Below are 17,357 nucleotides of genomic sequence, written 5' to 3'. Positions count from 1 at the left end.
ATAAAAAAAGATTATAAGTTAATACACGATCTTTCCTTGAATGACAAGTTGGGAATGCTGTACTTTCGTCCTCTCATTATGTGGCCGAGGTACTGTAGTTTCTTGGTTTTGATACTACGTAGAACTTCTCAGTCCTTCCCCATTCGATTGAGAACTTCAACATTTGTCACCTGGTCAGTCCAAGGAATTTTGAGGATGCGTCTATACAGCCACATCTCGAAAGCTTCAAGTCTCCGTGACATCCTTTGGTTTAGCGTCCATACTTCCATTCCATAGAAATAATTGAGAGAATATAACAACGTACCATACGCAGTCTCAGACCTAGGTTAAAGTCTCGATTGCTACGGAGGCATCTCATTTTGAGAAAGGCCCACCTTGCGATCTCAATTTATTCTAATTTTTATTTCCTGAGACTGGTCCCATTTCTCATTGACCCATGTACCTAAATATTTATTTATTATGGGCCACGCGTTCGATTAGTTCGCTGTTAATGACAAAAATTATATTGGTGTCTGGTGTCGCTATTTTTGATACTAGTAATAGTTTTGTTTTCTTGAGGTTCATTTTTAAATCATAAGAATTACTGACCTCATTAACCTTTTCTACCTGTTGGTGTAAACTCTAAGCTATCAGCAATCAACACAGTATCATTGGCATATCGTATAATAAATGTTAATATTTTTCCCATTAATTAAAATACCATTATCCTTATAAAATATATTAGTACCTACTTAATACTTTTGGCTGCCTACATAAAATTGACGAGGAAGAATCTCTTCACAGCTATTTATATTTACACTGTATTATAATTGAATGCCTGTTTTCATTCGACAATGATTTATTAATCTGTTTGAAGTAAAAGTGGTATCGATATGAAATCGGAATAAAAGTAACGATCCAAGTATCTGTCAAAAAGTATTGATAAATCTTGACAGCCCTAGTAAGTCTTATACGTCACGGGGAAAGTATTAAATCCTTTGACAATATATTTTCGTTTTAAACACCTCAAATGGATGTCAAACGTGAATCAGATGAAGGCAAATCCGTGGCAGAACCGCAGCATTGGTTTGAGATACCCAAAGAGTCTCCAAACAGCCCAGACGTTAAGGAAGGGAATCCCGATAATGACAGTTGCATATTTGAGGTTAGTTTTACTGATATCGAACTATAGGTAATAAAATAAATAAAAAAGCCCATCTAATGGATGTACTCGTAGCTTAAATTTACGAATGTTTGGGTAAAAAAAAAACTCAGCTCCACTGTTTATAATGGGTTAAAATCATTTTACATTGCTGAAGTATACTTCATCGCATCCATTCGATACACAAGACTGCTATCGAGGGTAGTTTATCATATTTATGTATTGAGTCTTATAATTGTTACAATAAATTAGCCGTCAAAACTGTATCTCGCTATAAAAGTTAACACAGTCAAGAGAGGTGTTGTTAAAACATAGCACTTTTTGACAGTTCAGACGGTTGACTTAATGGAAACTTGTATGTAGGTACGTAGTATGCAGTATGACGTATCACACTTCACAGTGTGATACACTACATGCATACTACAATATAAGGCCGTTTAGACCGTCCAACCTCTTAGGGTCGTATAGTAAGTAGGTTTTGACTTAAAATTCATGTCTAAATAAAACACTGTTCTTGACAGTTTACACTTTACAGGAAGCCAGCATCAAACATATTTTGAAGATAGCCGATATACTGGATTATTAATTAGGTTTTCATTCTTGAATTCAAGAATTTTGCCAATATGGCCGTATAGACTGTCCAACCTCTTTGGGTCGTATAGTAGGTAGGTTTTGACATAAAATTCATGTCTAAATAAAACACGGTTCTTGACAGTTTACACTTTACAGGAAGCCAGCATCAAACATATTTTGAAGATAGCCGATATACTGGATTATTAATTAGGTTTTTATTATTGAATTCAAGAATTTTGCCAAAATCAGTCATGAGAATTGAATTAAGTACCTTCATATTGAATCTAATGAAATTGGAGACCGTATAGTATACGGTCATCTCTTTCCGATAGAAAGCTCATGGCTAACCATTGAAATTGAAAGCCAATAAACTATACATTTGGGCTTAGACAAATAAAGACAGGGCAAAAAAATGATTTGTAGTTCTCCAGTACCCTTTTTAGAAAAATTTCTTAGATTATTATTCCTAACACAAAAATTTCGAAACACTAATGTCAGGTTTTATTAGAAACTGAATCCCCAATGTAACTGTTAAAAAATTCTCGGTGTCCACCTGAATTCCGGAGTGGTGTAGGTCATTGCTGGGGAGGGCTGACAGGGCTCTAGCCTGGGGGGACCGGCGTGTCGGGTTGACCAGATAAGTGAGATTAACACACATAATAAATTAGCTTTAATAGTAATGAATGAACATTTTCAATTATATAATTGTGCAATATATTTTATGATTATTATGTGTCGATACTCGACAGCTCCATTATTGAAGTAGATGTATTAAAAATCGCCAATTATTCACTGTATAATTACCCTAAATTTGAACTAAAATACAATTTGAAAAACTTTAATGTAGTGTTTCACACTGCCTTTAATCTTAGCGGTATGTAGGAGGCCAGCCAAATATCCTAGCCTGAGGGCCCGTTTCAGGATGTGGGGATCATGGTGTAGGTACACCGAGTGCAATAGACAAAAGAGCAATAAACGAGAAATTACGCTGTGAAGAAGGAAAAGAGCCTATGGTGCTAATTTACATTCTTCTCCTTGCCCCGCCCCCCCCAATATTAAATCCTGGGCGCGCCACTGGCTCTACATGTAACCTAATTAAACGCCTTAATAGGTACATAAATATGATAAAATACCCTCCCTCTTGTGTATAGAATAGATGCGCACAAGTTTTTTACCGTCCGCACCGTATTAGTCAATTAAAATATAAATGTAAATACATATGCAGCCATCTTGTACTTGCTAAAAGTTTTGTGTGCACAAGTCTTTTACCGTGTCGATGAACCGATCAGTTCATTCCATCCATTATTATAAATAAATGTGCAGCCATATTGTACTTGTTAAAACTATTATTTATTAATGGGCACAATGGCCATTTCGAATACGAAACATTTATGATTTTTGGTAGTGCTAAGGCAGTTTTCGCACGATACATACTGTAATATTATTACAGATATGTCCCTAAATTATAATTTTCTATAAGTATTCTGACCGGGTTATATAATACCGATAAACCGTGATATACTCATATAAACTAGTTAATCATATAAGCCGTCTCTTACATCTTAATTTGCTTCGTCTGCCGCACAGCCATAAATCAAACCTTATAGTAACGTCGATCCGATGTTGCATTAGAAGACCGCGCACATCTACCTAGCGACAATCGCACGTAACCTTAGACTATAGATACATCTAGACGCCACCAATTGCATTGCAAAATGAAGCTGCGTGCCGTGTGTTTGGTTTGTAGGCGAGCGAACGAATTCGTATACAATTTTTTGAGACCGTAGACCATTTCACTAGTGCTCGCCCAAAATGCTCGCACTAGACGCTCAGAATTATAATATAATTTTCTATTTTTTTTACGTTACATAGTATTTTTAAGCGGTCAAAATGCAACCATTGGGTAAAGATATCGTAATTTTTGTTATTTTCAAGAAACACTAGGTCACTTGATATTAAACTGCATAATAATATACAAATATATTATCACGAATATGTATCAACTTACCTATGAAACGTAATACAATCTTCTTGCTTATCAGTACGGCTACCACATTTTATTACAACACACAGAACCATCTTTTCTACTTAATTAACTAAAAATATTTACCACTGACTTTATGTTTAACACAAAAAATAGCAATTTTAGCAACACGGTTATCGACGCTTAGTTAAGCAACAAACTAAGATTTGGCGGCTTCACTTTATCAAACCATCTCTTACATCTGTAAACCTTTTATCTTACTCTAGCGCATGTCGCAGAGATTATAAGGGTGCCGAATACTTTCTCACTCGCACTTATGCATCGTTTTTGTTCAGGTCTTGCACGTAACCTTTTGAAACTTGGATATATATTTGGATGCGGTGACCGGCGAGCAGGTATAGGAATGACCAATTCGTAGTTGTTCGTATGCGTTGTGGCATCTTCGACTCGCAGGCGTGCGATTTGTTGATAGCAGTACTAGTTTTTTTATGTTGTTTTGTTGTTGTTTTTTTGCACATGTTTTTTTTCAAACTAAAAAGTCGCATTCGACCAATCAACATATGTTTGTGAATAATGATGGCGTCACATCGACGTCTTCGCGACGTTGCAGACGGGACGAGTTTTGACAACGGTCACAGTGAAACCGGGAAACCAGCAATCTTTACTCTTTCAGCATTGCTTTGGGGTGACATATTATAAAGGGCGACGAATGAAGGAACGATTAAAAATATTACTTGGTACATTTGAGAAACGCTTTCTTTGACATATTGTTTTTATTTTTAGAATCCTCTAGTCAACGAGATATATATCAAATCTGAGAATATTTTTCAACTAGGTGAAGAGATCTTTGAAGATTCGAAGCACGATATCATTAATGAAAACGCCCAACCTGTAATTGTAATTGTAACTGTGTTCGTAATTTTCTTTTATTTTCGAATGCGCGAGGTTCATTGTTCAAAATGTCAAAATGTATGAGAAAATGAATTGTCTTCATATTTTTTTTCCGTGATTTATCCGATGTTTTAATAGTTATTCTGCTATTCGGGGCGGAGACAAATCCAACAAATTAAAGATCATAAATATCGGTCCAGCCGTTCTCGAGTTATAAATGGTGTAACTAACCCAACTTAATATATATAGATTATATACTTCTATAATATAATAGAGATCGGTTTAAAATGAAGAAAAAATGCTTTGCCCTAATTTAACGGGTTAATAACATAAAATAACACGTCCTAATGAAAATCCCTAATGAATGCAATGTGCGTTTCATATAAATCCTCACAACTTAGTTATCCTAAAATACATACTGGTGACAAGTCTTACATACAAAATGTATCCTCATATATCATAATATGTTTGCGATTTAGTAGGTTTACAACGCAGTGTAGATATACTTTATTGACTGATGAATAACCTTTTAAATGCATTGGGTATTCATATAGATGACGCCGCTTTAACTGTTTACCTTAATGCCGCAATCTGATTTAATACTAATGATTTTGTCACCTTGGACTGAAGTTGCTATGCAGGTATGTATTGATCAATATCAATACCATGGCCCCCACAAGGCTGACAGGGCTCTAACCTGGGGAGCCGGTCTCAGGAGGGGACCGGCGAGGCGCGATGACCAGATAAATGTGATAAACACACATAAAAAATTTTCTTGTATTGAAAAAAAAGTCGCCTGCGTCGCTATTTTCCTTCAGGCATATTATTATTCAAAGTATCAATACTCGACATCTCCATAAATTAAATGGATGTATTAAAATATATAATAAAACACTAATATACACATTAATTTTACCGCGTACACCATTTGGAAAAAGCTACGGTAGAGAATCACGTTGCCTTTATCCTTAGTGATAGGAAGGGGGGCTCGCCAAAGATCCTAGTCTGGGGGCCCCTTCACGATGTGGGGCCCATGATCAACACTGTAATAATAATTCTGGTTGTGATATAGTAATTAATGGAATCTCCTACTGGAATAAATTAGAAGTAAGTCGTGTTTCCTGCCAAAGTATCGTCAGGCGTCAAAACAACACTAGCTAATAGTAATGGATGTTTCCCTGCTATATCCTGTTTCCTATTCGAATAAATTAAAACTTTGTCTCGAATAGTGATCATGTTTACTGACACCTGAATTATTGTTATTTTACTATAGATATTAACCAAAATCAATTGTTTCGTAAATGTATCTAGGTAGGTATGCATGCATTTGTTTATTTTTAAGATGCCTTATCAAAACAATTCTTTACTCACACGTATTTTGTGATTATTTTAGGTACATGTTCTTCCTATCATTTTAGTTATGAACTTAGACATTAAATGAATAAACAAACTAGAATTTATTATGATCACTGCCAGAGCCGAGTTAACTAGTCAAAGGATGTACCTATGTGGCGTCAGGCCGTGGACGATTGTTGTTGTTGATTTTACAGAAGCTTTGACTGTCATTTCGCATCTTCTCATCTAAAAGATTCGTCGACCAGGCCCTCGCTCCAATCCTGTTAGCACTTTACAATTCTGCCAATCTCTTCCATCCTACCCACCGCAAGGGCACCTTTCAATTCGTCGACATTCTCAAATATATATCCGCAATTCCCAGACGGTCAAGTTGTTCTTTCCACGAGACTGAGTGATAATTTTTCCGATTTTACGAACAGGAACGGCGCTCCGGTCCATTTCGAGCCCTGGTTGAAGATTTAAAGGTAACTTGGCATCACGTCATTTAACGCAGTTTTACGTGATCATTACCTTATCATTAAAAAATATATATTATTACCTACCTACATATTACTTTTGGCTGTCTTCATAAAATTAATGAAGAAGAATCTGTTCACAACTATTTATATTTTTTTTTATAATTAAAAGGCTGTTTTGATTCATCAATGATTTATTATTCTGTTTGAGGTAGGTAGGAGTGGTGTCGATATCATATCGGAATAAAAGTAACGATCCAAGTATTGGTGAAAAAGTATTGACAAATCTAGACAGCCCTAGTAAGTCTTAAACGTCACGGATGAGAGCAATTATACCTAGGCCATTGACAATATATTTTCGATTTAAACACGTAAAATGGATGTCAAACGTGAATCAAATGAAGGCAGATCTGTGGCAGAACCGCGGCATTGGTTTGAGGTACCCTTGGAGTCTCCAAATAGTCCAGACGTTAAGAAAGCGAATCCCGACAATGAAAGATGCATATTTGAGGTTAGTTTTACTGAACTGGTAATAGATTAAAAAAAAGCCCATCTAATGGCTCTTACTTATATTTACGAATGTTTGGGTGAAAAAAAAACAGCTCCACTATTTATAATGGGTTAAAATCATTTTACATTGCTGAAGTATGCCTACTTCATCGCATCTATTCGATACACAAGCTGCTATCGAGGGTACCTAGTTTATCATATTTATCTATTGAGTCTTATAATTAATTGTTAGAATAAATAAGCCTTCAAAACTGTATCTCGCTCTAAAAGTTAACACTGCTAAGAGAGGTGTTGTTAAAACATAACACTTTTTGACATTTCAGACGGTTGACATAATGGAAACTTGTAGGTAGGTACGTAGTATGCAGTTTGACGAATCACACTTCACAGGGAAACGTTGTATAGGAAATACATGGCCGTTTAGACCGTCCAACCTCTTTGGGTCGTATAGTAAATAGGTTCTGACTTAATTCATGTCTAAATAAAACACGGCTCTTGTCGGTTTACACTTCCCAGGAAGCCAGCAGCAAACAAATTTTGAAAATAGCCGATATATTAGGTTATAAATTGTTACGTTTTCATTCTTGAATTTTGCTAAAATCAGCCATGACAATTGAATTTAATAGGTACCTTCATATTGAATCTAATAAAATTGGAAACCGTATAGTATACTGTCACCTCTTTCCGATAAGCTCACGGCGAACTGTGTCACGGTGAAATATTTTATGTATCTACTCTACCTAACCTAACCCAATTAACCGCCTCAATAGGTACTTACATAAATATGATAAAATACCCTCGATAGGAATCTTGTGTATAGAATAGGTGCGCACAAGTTTTTTACAGTCTAGATCTACCAATCAGTCAATTTAAATTAAATGTAAATACATATGCAGCCATCTTGTACTTCTTAAAAGTATTTTTTATTACTGGGTACAATGGCCATTTCGAATACGAAACATGATTGATTTGTGCCAGTGCTAAGGCAGTCTTCGCACGAAACATATTACATATATGTCCCTAAATTATAATTTTCTATGAATATTCTGACCGGGTTAATAATAAGTGTGTATAATAGCCGTCTCTCACATCTAAACTCGCTCGTCTGCCGCACAGCCATAAATCAAACCTTATAGGAACGTCGATCCGATGTCGCATTAGAAGACCGCGCACATCTACTTAGCGACAATCGCATGTAACCTATGTGAAATGTATATATATATTTGGATGCGGCGACCGGCGAGCAGGTATAGGAATGACCAATTCGTAGTTGTTCGTATGCATTCTGTCGTCTTCCACTCGCAGTCCGAGAGGCGTGCGATCTGTTGATAGCAGCACTAGAAATTTTTTTTTTCAAACTAAAAAGACGCATTCGACCAATCAACGTATGTTTGTGAATAACGATGACGTCACATTGACGTATTCAACACGTTGGAGACGAGACGAGTTTTGATGTGCGAGCCGGCCAACGGTCACAGTGAAACCGGCAAACCAGCAATCCTTAGCATTGCTTTGGGGTGACTTATTATAAAGGGCGACGAATTAAGGAACGATTATAGGTACTTTTGAGAAATACTTATATATTGTTTTTATTTTTAGAATCCTCCAGTCAGCGAGATATTTATCAAATCTGAGAATATTTTTCAACTTGTTGAAGAATTCTTTGAAGATTCGAAGCGCGAGATCATTAATGAAAACCCCCAACCTGGAAGTTCTTGCTCCAAGTTCATTATGAATTAATAACCTTTCTGAAGATTTAAGCTCACATTAACTTGATCATTGTATTCGTTATCTGATAATAAAATATTTTTTTTTCAGAACCTTCCAGTCGAGTCGTATATCAAATCTGAAGTACCTGAAATCAAAGAAGAGGATTTTAATGACTCAACGTATCAGTTCAGCAATGAAAATCCCCAACCTGGAAGTTCATACACAGTATATAATGGACCAATCGATCAAGTAAGTGTTTTTTTTTACCACACTAATTTTTGCGGAAATAGTTTATTATTTGAATTTCTTCTATCGCACACTCAAATTTTGCTACAAACGATGGCAGCACCGCCGAGTGGTGTGCAAATGCATAATATCTGTACCTCAGAGGCAGACGGATGCAAGTGCCAAATACCCAATTGTTCAGGAGAGCCAAAAAACAATTTTTATTTTAAACGAATGTTCATAACTTCTAAGAAAATATACATATAATGATCATTATTTTTTTTATTCTAATTCAATTAAAGTACTTCTGGAATATGTAAGAATGAAATAAATATAATACAATTTTATATCTAAAAAAATAAAATAAAAAACGTAGTGTGGATTTGCATCCTTATGCCTCTAAAGATATTTTGTTAAATGTGGATTTTTATCTTATTTACCTAGCCAAAATAAAACAAATTATAAGTTAAAAAAAATTATAGGTATAAATATAACAAAGCAAAACACAAAACACGATGTATTCATCATCATCACCAGCCTGAATCTATTCACTGCTGGATGAAGGCCTCGCTAATCTCCAAGTTGATTCCACTTCTCTCGTCCCTGTGCGTTGCGTTGCCAAGTTTTTCCGCAGAACTTTATCATTTCATCGATCCGGCGGCCTCTAGATCTACCTTGCGGATGTTTTGTACCTCTTGGATACCACTGGATGAATAAATTTGTCCAACGATTGTTCTTTCTTCGACTTATGCGTCCAGCCCATTTCCATTTGAGGTTTTTAGCAAACTGTATCCCATCATTAATCCTTGTCTGTTCCCTTATCCACTCATTCTTCTTTTTGTCCGTTTGCATTATGCCCAGCATGCACCTTTCCATTCCACGTTGTGCTACTCTAAGTTTCCGGATTTCTCTTTTACTTAGGGTCCATGTTTCACACGCATGTGATTACGGGAAGTACACACTGGTTGAACACTTTGTACTTTAGGCTCAGTGGTAGGTCATTTTTGAAGAAATTATTCAGGCGGTCAAAAGCACTCCAGCCAAGCTTTACTCTGCGAACAATTTCATCAAATATACATCCATCTATAGACACTTGTTGTGCCAGATAGATGTAGTTTTTCACCTGTTCGAGCTGAATGCCATTGATGAGGATCTCTTTTTGGCCCGCAAAGCAGTTGAACATGACTTTCTTCTTTGACACATTTATTTTCAAGCTTACTTTGTTGCTTACTTCATCGAGTTCCTGCATTCTGCTTTGGGGGTCTTGTGAGTCTTGCAAACCACTATTTATTGTCATCGGGAAAGCGCAGATGACTCACGTATTCTCCATTTATGGGGGCCCGCGTCATTCCTGTCAAGTTCTCTAAATAAGTCTTCAAGTGTAGCTGTAAATAGTTTAGGTGAGATTGTATCACCTTGTCGGACTCCTTTGCTGATAGAAAATGCGCGATGGTTTATGGAGATGTTGTTGCGCTACTGTATATATTATTGAAAATATTTATATAGCGCCCGGGGATTCCTTGATTTCTGAGTGCATCGAGTATTGAAAATTTCTTAATAGAATCGAACCCTTTCTCATAGTCTATAAAACCCATGGATAGCGGCAGCTTATATTCCTGTTACCGCTCTGATTTCTCTGATGACTTTGATATGGTCCATAGTGCTGTATCCTCCTCAAAAGCTCGTTCTCCTGGCTGGTTCTGGTCTAATACATATTGCAGACGGTTTGAGAGAATTTTATCTTAGTGGATTATTGGATTTGCATCCTTCTGCCTCTAAGGTAGGTATGGCACTTGCATCTTTATTCTATGCATATCTTGGACTAGGACTACCATCTCTCTGCCTCTAATAAATAAAGCCTTTAGCATGACGAATCTTAAAAAAAAATCATTTTCCCCAAAAATGGAGTTGCATCCGTCTGCCTCTGAGGTACAGATATTATCTATGGAACGTATGGTCTATCTATGATTTTATTTTCAGTTGGTGACTTATGTCTAGTGTGCTTACTGCATGTATAAAGTGTGTCTTAACCTGCCTATGTCTTGATTATTACTGTTGTGTATTTGGTGCAAGATGTGCCTATGTCATTCCTATTTTCCTCATTTCCCAGTATTTTCAAAAAAAAAAAAAAAAACTGTCTGATTATTCGCCTTGAGCTTGTCAATTTATATTTTTTTTAACCAGATGTGTATTAAAAAAGTTGATAATATTAATTGTTGACGAGAAATAAACAGTCTCTTGTAATGAACAATAATTGACGAGTTTACCTTTGGTGAGTGTACACGGCGCCTGAAGATGCCGAAAGGCGAAACCCGGGTCGCAAAAAACGACATTAATGGAATACTACAGATCTTGAATCCGTTAGAATTTAAATTCAAATTCCATCAAGCACCTTCACTCGATAGTATTAATATAATAATTGATATATATGACACAGGCACTTCCTACATTATGCCTCAGATATTATCACTGATTTTGATAAATATAGCAATTCATACGAAAGAAAAGCTGAGTCTAATCAGTTTAGAGGCCAAAACGATGGCAACACTGCTGAGTGGTTTGCAAAATGTATCATGTATATTATGATTTTATTTCCAGTTGGCGACATTGTCATTGTTTTCGCTTTGTAATGCATGGGAATAAAAATTAATCATTTCCGTGTTAAATAGGTACGTAAAATGGATGTCAAAGCCGAACCAGATGTAAGCGAATCAGACGCGGAAGGGGAGAATAGATGCAATGTAGCCGGAGAGCGCCCAAACACTCCGGACACCAGCATTTATATGAAACAAGAGATTCCCGACACTGATAGTCTCGCATTTCAGGTTAGTTTTGTCAAATACGTACTTATATCGAACTATGATAGGATTCAAAGAAAAGTTGCTCTACTGTAGGCGTGTCCTGTCCATAAGCGCGTAAAATTGTGTCTTGAAAATGTAACATCCTTATTTTTTTACGTGTTTTAACGGCCCACATGCTCAGCGTACGTCGAAATGGAGCTTTTATGCTATTTTCGAAGCATGATCCTGGACATTCCTTAAACGATGTAGATAATCAATTTACATGATTTTGAAGCCTTATTATCAAAACTATTTTGCTTTGAAAACCTTTATGCAGCTATTTCTCATGTATTATGTTAATTTCCCCCTGAAATTCAAGATTTAAACTATTCAATTTGAAAGACGTCCATCATAACTGTCTGGAATCTAATTTTTACTTACTTTTGTACCACTGTAATCGCTGGTTAAGGACATTCTGATTGATCTGTAGGCATTTGTGGTTTAAGACTTAAAACCACATTCCTTGATACTTTAAAGCATTTTATGAGCATATTTGAAACGGAAACAACATTAAAAACTCCGTTAGAGTTGTCCACGGACAAAAATACTCTTCGTGCATGTAATAAACGTATTATTCTTATCTTTCTCATACGCGGCTTTCTCTGGTTGTCAATCGCTTCGCAGCTGAATTCAATTTATTATTTATTAAGATATTATTATTTTAAGCTATACATTGAATCGAACATCAAATAATACATAATCTTAATTCTATTTACATGTTATTTTTTTATTATTATTAACTTGAACTAAAATTTATTGCATGTTTTGAATTTAGTTTACTTCAATAGTTAATAATTAAGGATTTTACATTTGACGCGAATTGCTGAAGACTGATAGTTAAAAAAGGCTTTAATTCTTTTATTCATGGCGTTAGCCCAAAAAGTTGGCATGTTTCGAAATCATAATAAAGAGTTATTCCTATTTTGAATTTTGATACGCCCTCTAAAATCAGACAAAATACTAAAATCTTTGTGCTTTATTTGCATGTTCTATAATCAGGTGACCTTGATTTTTTTTCTAGCATAGGTACATGCATGTATAATATATAGACACATAATCCATTGTTCACTCTAAATACCTCATTTATTGACTTACCTACTTTTGGCAGCAAACCACGATATATGGCTCGCTTGCTTTAAGTTTTAAAACAAATCCTAAGATACTTACTGGTTACAGCTTGCTTTTATGCTGATTGGCTTTAGAATTGAATTATCTATTACCGATAATGATTTTAGGCTCGAATTTGATTTTATATATTATTAAAATGATAGATAGATTTTAGTAAGCTTGCTTCGAGAATTATTTGTATGGAAAAGTTCCTGAAAATTGAATTTATAGAAGACTACGGACAATAATTCTAGTCAACTTTTGATGACACACGTTGTAAAAGAGTGACTATAAAATTGGTTTTTTGCTATAAATTCCTGTCTTGTAATCAACTCTGTTGATATTTTTATGAGTCAGTTCAATAATGATTCCGGCATGTGTGGTGATCTTAAATTTACTGTCCCAATTAAGCAAAGTAAATTACAATTAATTCGTTGGTTTGGTTTTGATTCCTTGAGATTTGTCCCTGATAAGCTGGTGTGCCAAATATACAGTTCTGCCTTTAATATTTATGTAGGTATTTGCAAGAGTTTATTATATTAAATATATTATTTTTTTTTGTCAAAATTTCTTTACGAGCCAGTTTGTGTGTGAGAGGGAAAACGAATTTAGTGTGTCTGAAAAAATATGTGATATTATGATCACATAAATTAATGATTTCCGCATGTATACCCTTTTGGGCGGATAAGCAAATGTATCTGCTTCCTGCGGATATTTGGTGAACATGACTATTTATTTTAGATGCGTCATTATAAGTGGTTTTAAAAAGTAGGATCGTTAAACGGGATAATGCGAGTAGACGGATCAAGTGATATAAATCCTGAGACTTTAAATACACTAATGGACGATCAGAACTCGCTCGAAATACGAAAACTCATGACATACCTACACAAAAAATCCTCTTAACAAGATAGATTATGAAACGCGTATTTTACATCATGGAACAATGGTAGTCATAGGTACAATATAGTCACAAGTAGGGAATCCAATCCCGAGCCAAAACCTTGATCCCGGGATTTCGGAATTACAAATTGACGATCCCGGGTTCCCGGGATATGCTTTTTTTTCAATAGTTGAAATAAAAAAAATTATATACACAAATAACAAAGATAAAATCGGTCAAAAATAATTTAGTATGATTTATACTCTGAAAAACATTTATTGTTAATAATGTGTAAGTTCAATCTATGTGTACTTGCCAGACCCAGGTTTCGAACCTGGGTCCCACGGCGTTATAGTCCAAGTGGCTAACATCCTTATTTGTTTATGAAAAAATAACAATGTATTTATATGTTATTAAAAGATTTTTTTTTGTTATATTTTCATTTTTATTTTATTTTTCATAAAAATTGATAAAAATAATCAATCCCGAAAGTTTCGGGATTCTGTTTACCAATCCTGGGATTCATAGGTATCGAAAATAAATCGGGATCCCAAAATTCGGGGATTCGGGATTGGAATCCCTAGTCACAAAATACCCAATCTGCAATGCCACTTTTTAGGCATTTGCACTTGAGTGTACAACTCTCTTCCGCAAAGGTCGAATTATATTTTCCTTAGCACGCTGTGGGCGGGTATACTCGCGACTTTCACATTTTTGTTTTGCCGACATTCTTTTATTAAAGTTTTCTAGTGTAACGTTTGGTCGCAAGTCTTCAAATGGTGTTATTTTATAATTATAATATCGTCGCACCAACTGATTACTCTTTGAAAATGGTTTTTTTTTTAGTTTGTCCCCGGAAACTCAGTAACGACCACCATTGCGGGTCTCAAATCGTTGTCGGAGAATACTGATATCCAAGATCCTTGGGAAGACCTGATCGACGAACATGATATTAAGAAAGATGTCCTGGATTACAATGAAAGGTTTGGAGATATAAACGTAATCTGCTGCATTGCAAGAGGTGATATTTTTCAATCGAATGTGAAAACCCCTGAAGTGTTAGAGGCTGTTATAGAATTGGAAAAAAAATCGTTTTATAAAAAAAATTTCGTGTGTAGTATCTGTTTTGATTTTTTTCAATCGTTCGACCAAATGAAACTTCATAAATCATTACATGAAAACACATTAGCGAAAATGAGTAATTCCGAATCAAGGCTGTTTAAATGTGTTAAAAGTAATTACTCATGGAAACGATTTTGTCACATGAAGAGTCAAGACATGACCCATTCAGTTGAAAAAAAGTTTAAATGTGACAAGTGCAATTACTCATGTGCATTGTCACGTAGCATAAAATTGCATAAAATGACTCATTCTTGTGAAAAGCCATTCAAGTGTGAGGAGTGTAAATACTCGTGTGCAAAATCAGGTAACATGAAATTGCATAAATTGACTCATTCTGGTGAAAAGCCATTCAAATGTGAGGAATGTGACTACTCATGTGTACACGTAGGTAACATGAAGACACATAAAATGAAACATTCTGGTGAAAAACCATTCAAATGTGAGCTATGTAATTACGCATCTGTGTCGTCGGGTAGCATGAAATCGCATAAAATGACTCATTCTGGTGAAAAACCATTCAAGTGTGAGGAATGCAATTACTCATGTGCAACGTTCAGTAGCATAAAATTGCATAAAATGACTCATTCTGGTGAAAAACCATTCAAGTGTGAAGAATGCAATTACTCAAGTGCAAGTTCAAATCACATGAAAATGCATAAAATGACTCATTCTGGTGAAAAGCCATTCAAATGTGAAGTCTGTAGTTTCTCATGTGCAAAGTCTGGTAACATGAAGACACATAAAATGAAACATTCTGGTGAAAAGCCATTCAAATGTGAGCTATGTAATTACGCATCTGTGTCGTCGGGTAGCATGAAATTGCATAAAATGACTCATTCTGGTGAAAGGCCATTCAAGTGTGAGGAATGCAATTACTCATGTGCAAAGTCAGGTAGCATGAAATCGCATAAAATGACTCATTCTGGTGAAAAGCCATTCAAGTGTAAGGAATGCAATTACTCATGTGCAAGGTCAAATCACATGAAATTGCATAAAATGACTCATTCTGGTGAAAAGCCATTCAAGTGTGAGGAATGTACTTACTCATGTGCAACGTCAGGTAGCATGAAATTGCATAAAATGACTCATTCTGGTGAAAAGCCATTCAAGTGTGAGGAATGCAATTACTCATGTGCAACGTCAGGTAGCATGAAATTACATAAAATGACTCATTCTGGTGAGAAGCCATTCAAATGTGAGGAATGTCATTACTCAAGTGCAAGGTTATTTGACTTGAAAGTACATAAATGGACTCATTCTGGTGAAAAGCCAATCAAATGTGAATAATGCAATTACTCATGTGCAACGTCAGGTAGCATGAAATTGCATAAAATGACTCATTCTGTCAAAAGCCGAATGCAATTACTCATGTGAAAGGTCAAATCACATGAAATTGCATAAAATGACTCATTCTGGTGAAAAGCCATTCACGTGTGAACTATGTAATTACTCATGTGCAACGTCAGCAAGCATTAAATTGCATTAAATGACTCATTCTTGTGAAAAGCCATTCAAGTGTGAGGAATGCGCTAGCATGAAACTGCATCAAATGACTCATTCCGGAGACAAACCATTCAAGTGTGAGGAATGCAAATACTCATGTGCATGTGCATTCAAGTGTGAGATATTGACATATTCCTGGACTTTCCCTCTTTAATGGGGAGCCGCAATAAAGTTTTGTAGGCCTAAACGTGCAACTTGGCTACATAGTCAATTAACAGAATAGGAAAGGCTTATGACGTATCACCTGGCTCTCTGGATAAAAAGAAATATGTTAGATTTACAATACTAATTATAATATGTACCTAGATATAAAATTTTAAACCAATAGCTTTAAGTAATATATTAAAGTTTCATAGCATTAAAATTATTGTAAATAATTTTGTGATAGGAATAGCTTGTAAATCTATGGAAGATTTTTTTATGAGTTTAAAAGAGATGGATGTAAAAGATGTAAGACTGGAAGAGAGTTAGCATGAAAGTTCTTTTGCAATAGCTGTACCGTTCTAAAACATTTAAAAGTCAATCGAAAACAAAAATCGTAATCACGAGCACACGTAAAGTTGAGTTCGCAAACTGTGGCGTCAAAAATAAAACTAATGTCGGCCATTTATTATTAGAATATAAATGCTATTGAAATATAGTTAATTAAGAAACAATATAAAAGATAATAATAAAAACATGTCACTGTTTAACATAAGTTTCTTTCTTGTAAAAAAAAACCATTGAATAGAAAGCCACGTGCTTACAAAAAAAATAAAGACTTTTATTATCTAATTTTTGTAAATCCTGAGTTCAAGCAATACCCTGAGCTAGCTCGGAGCTCGGGATATCTCAATGTACAATTCCTTATGTGGGTTGTCACGTACCATGAAATCACATGACTCATTCAGGTGAAAAGCCAATTAAATGCTAGGTATTTATTTACACATGTATGTCGTCGGGTAATATGAAATTTCATAAAGTGGGTCATTCTCGTGAAAAGCCATTCAAGTGTCAGGAATACAATTTCTCATACGCAAGGTCAGGTAGCATGAACTATCATAAAATCATTCATACT

At 35.3% G+C, this 17,357-nt stretch overlaps 1 long non-coding RNA gene across 1 annotated transcript; it reads left to right on the top strand.

Annotated features, from left to right (window-relative positions):
• The first annotated feature begins 8,728 nt into the window (after positions 1–8,728).
• On the top strand, positions 8,729–17,046 carry LOC147076927 (uncharacterized). Its single transcript, XR_015069732.1, has 3 exons — positions 8,729–8,869; positions 11,515–11,670; positions 14,522–17,046. It is a non-coding gene; the product is annotated as an uncharacterized LOC147076927 (long non-coding RNA).
• Positions 17,047–17,357: the final 311 nt, after the last annotated feature.

The sequence above is a fragment of the Rhyacophila brunnea genome, unplaced genomic scaffold (assembly GCF_057557595.1).
Source record: "Rhyacophila brunnea isolate RB1 unplaced genomic scaffold, BYU_Rbru_1.0 scaffold_13, whole genome shotgun sequence".
NCBI classification, from domain to species: Eukaryota; Metazoa; Arthropoda; class Insecta; order Trichoptera; family Rhyacophilidae; genus Rhyacophila; species Rhyacophila brunnea.
Note: the sequence above shows the minus strand (reverse complement) of the source record. Positions and strands in the feature narration are given on the sequence as shown.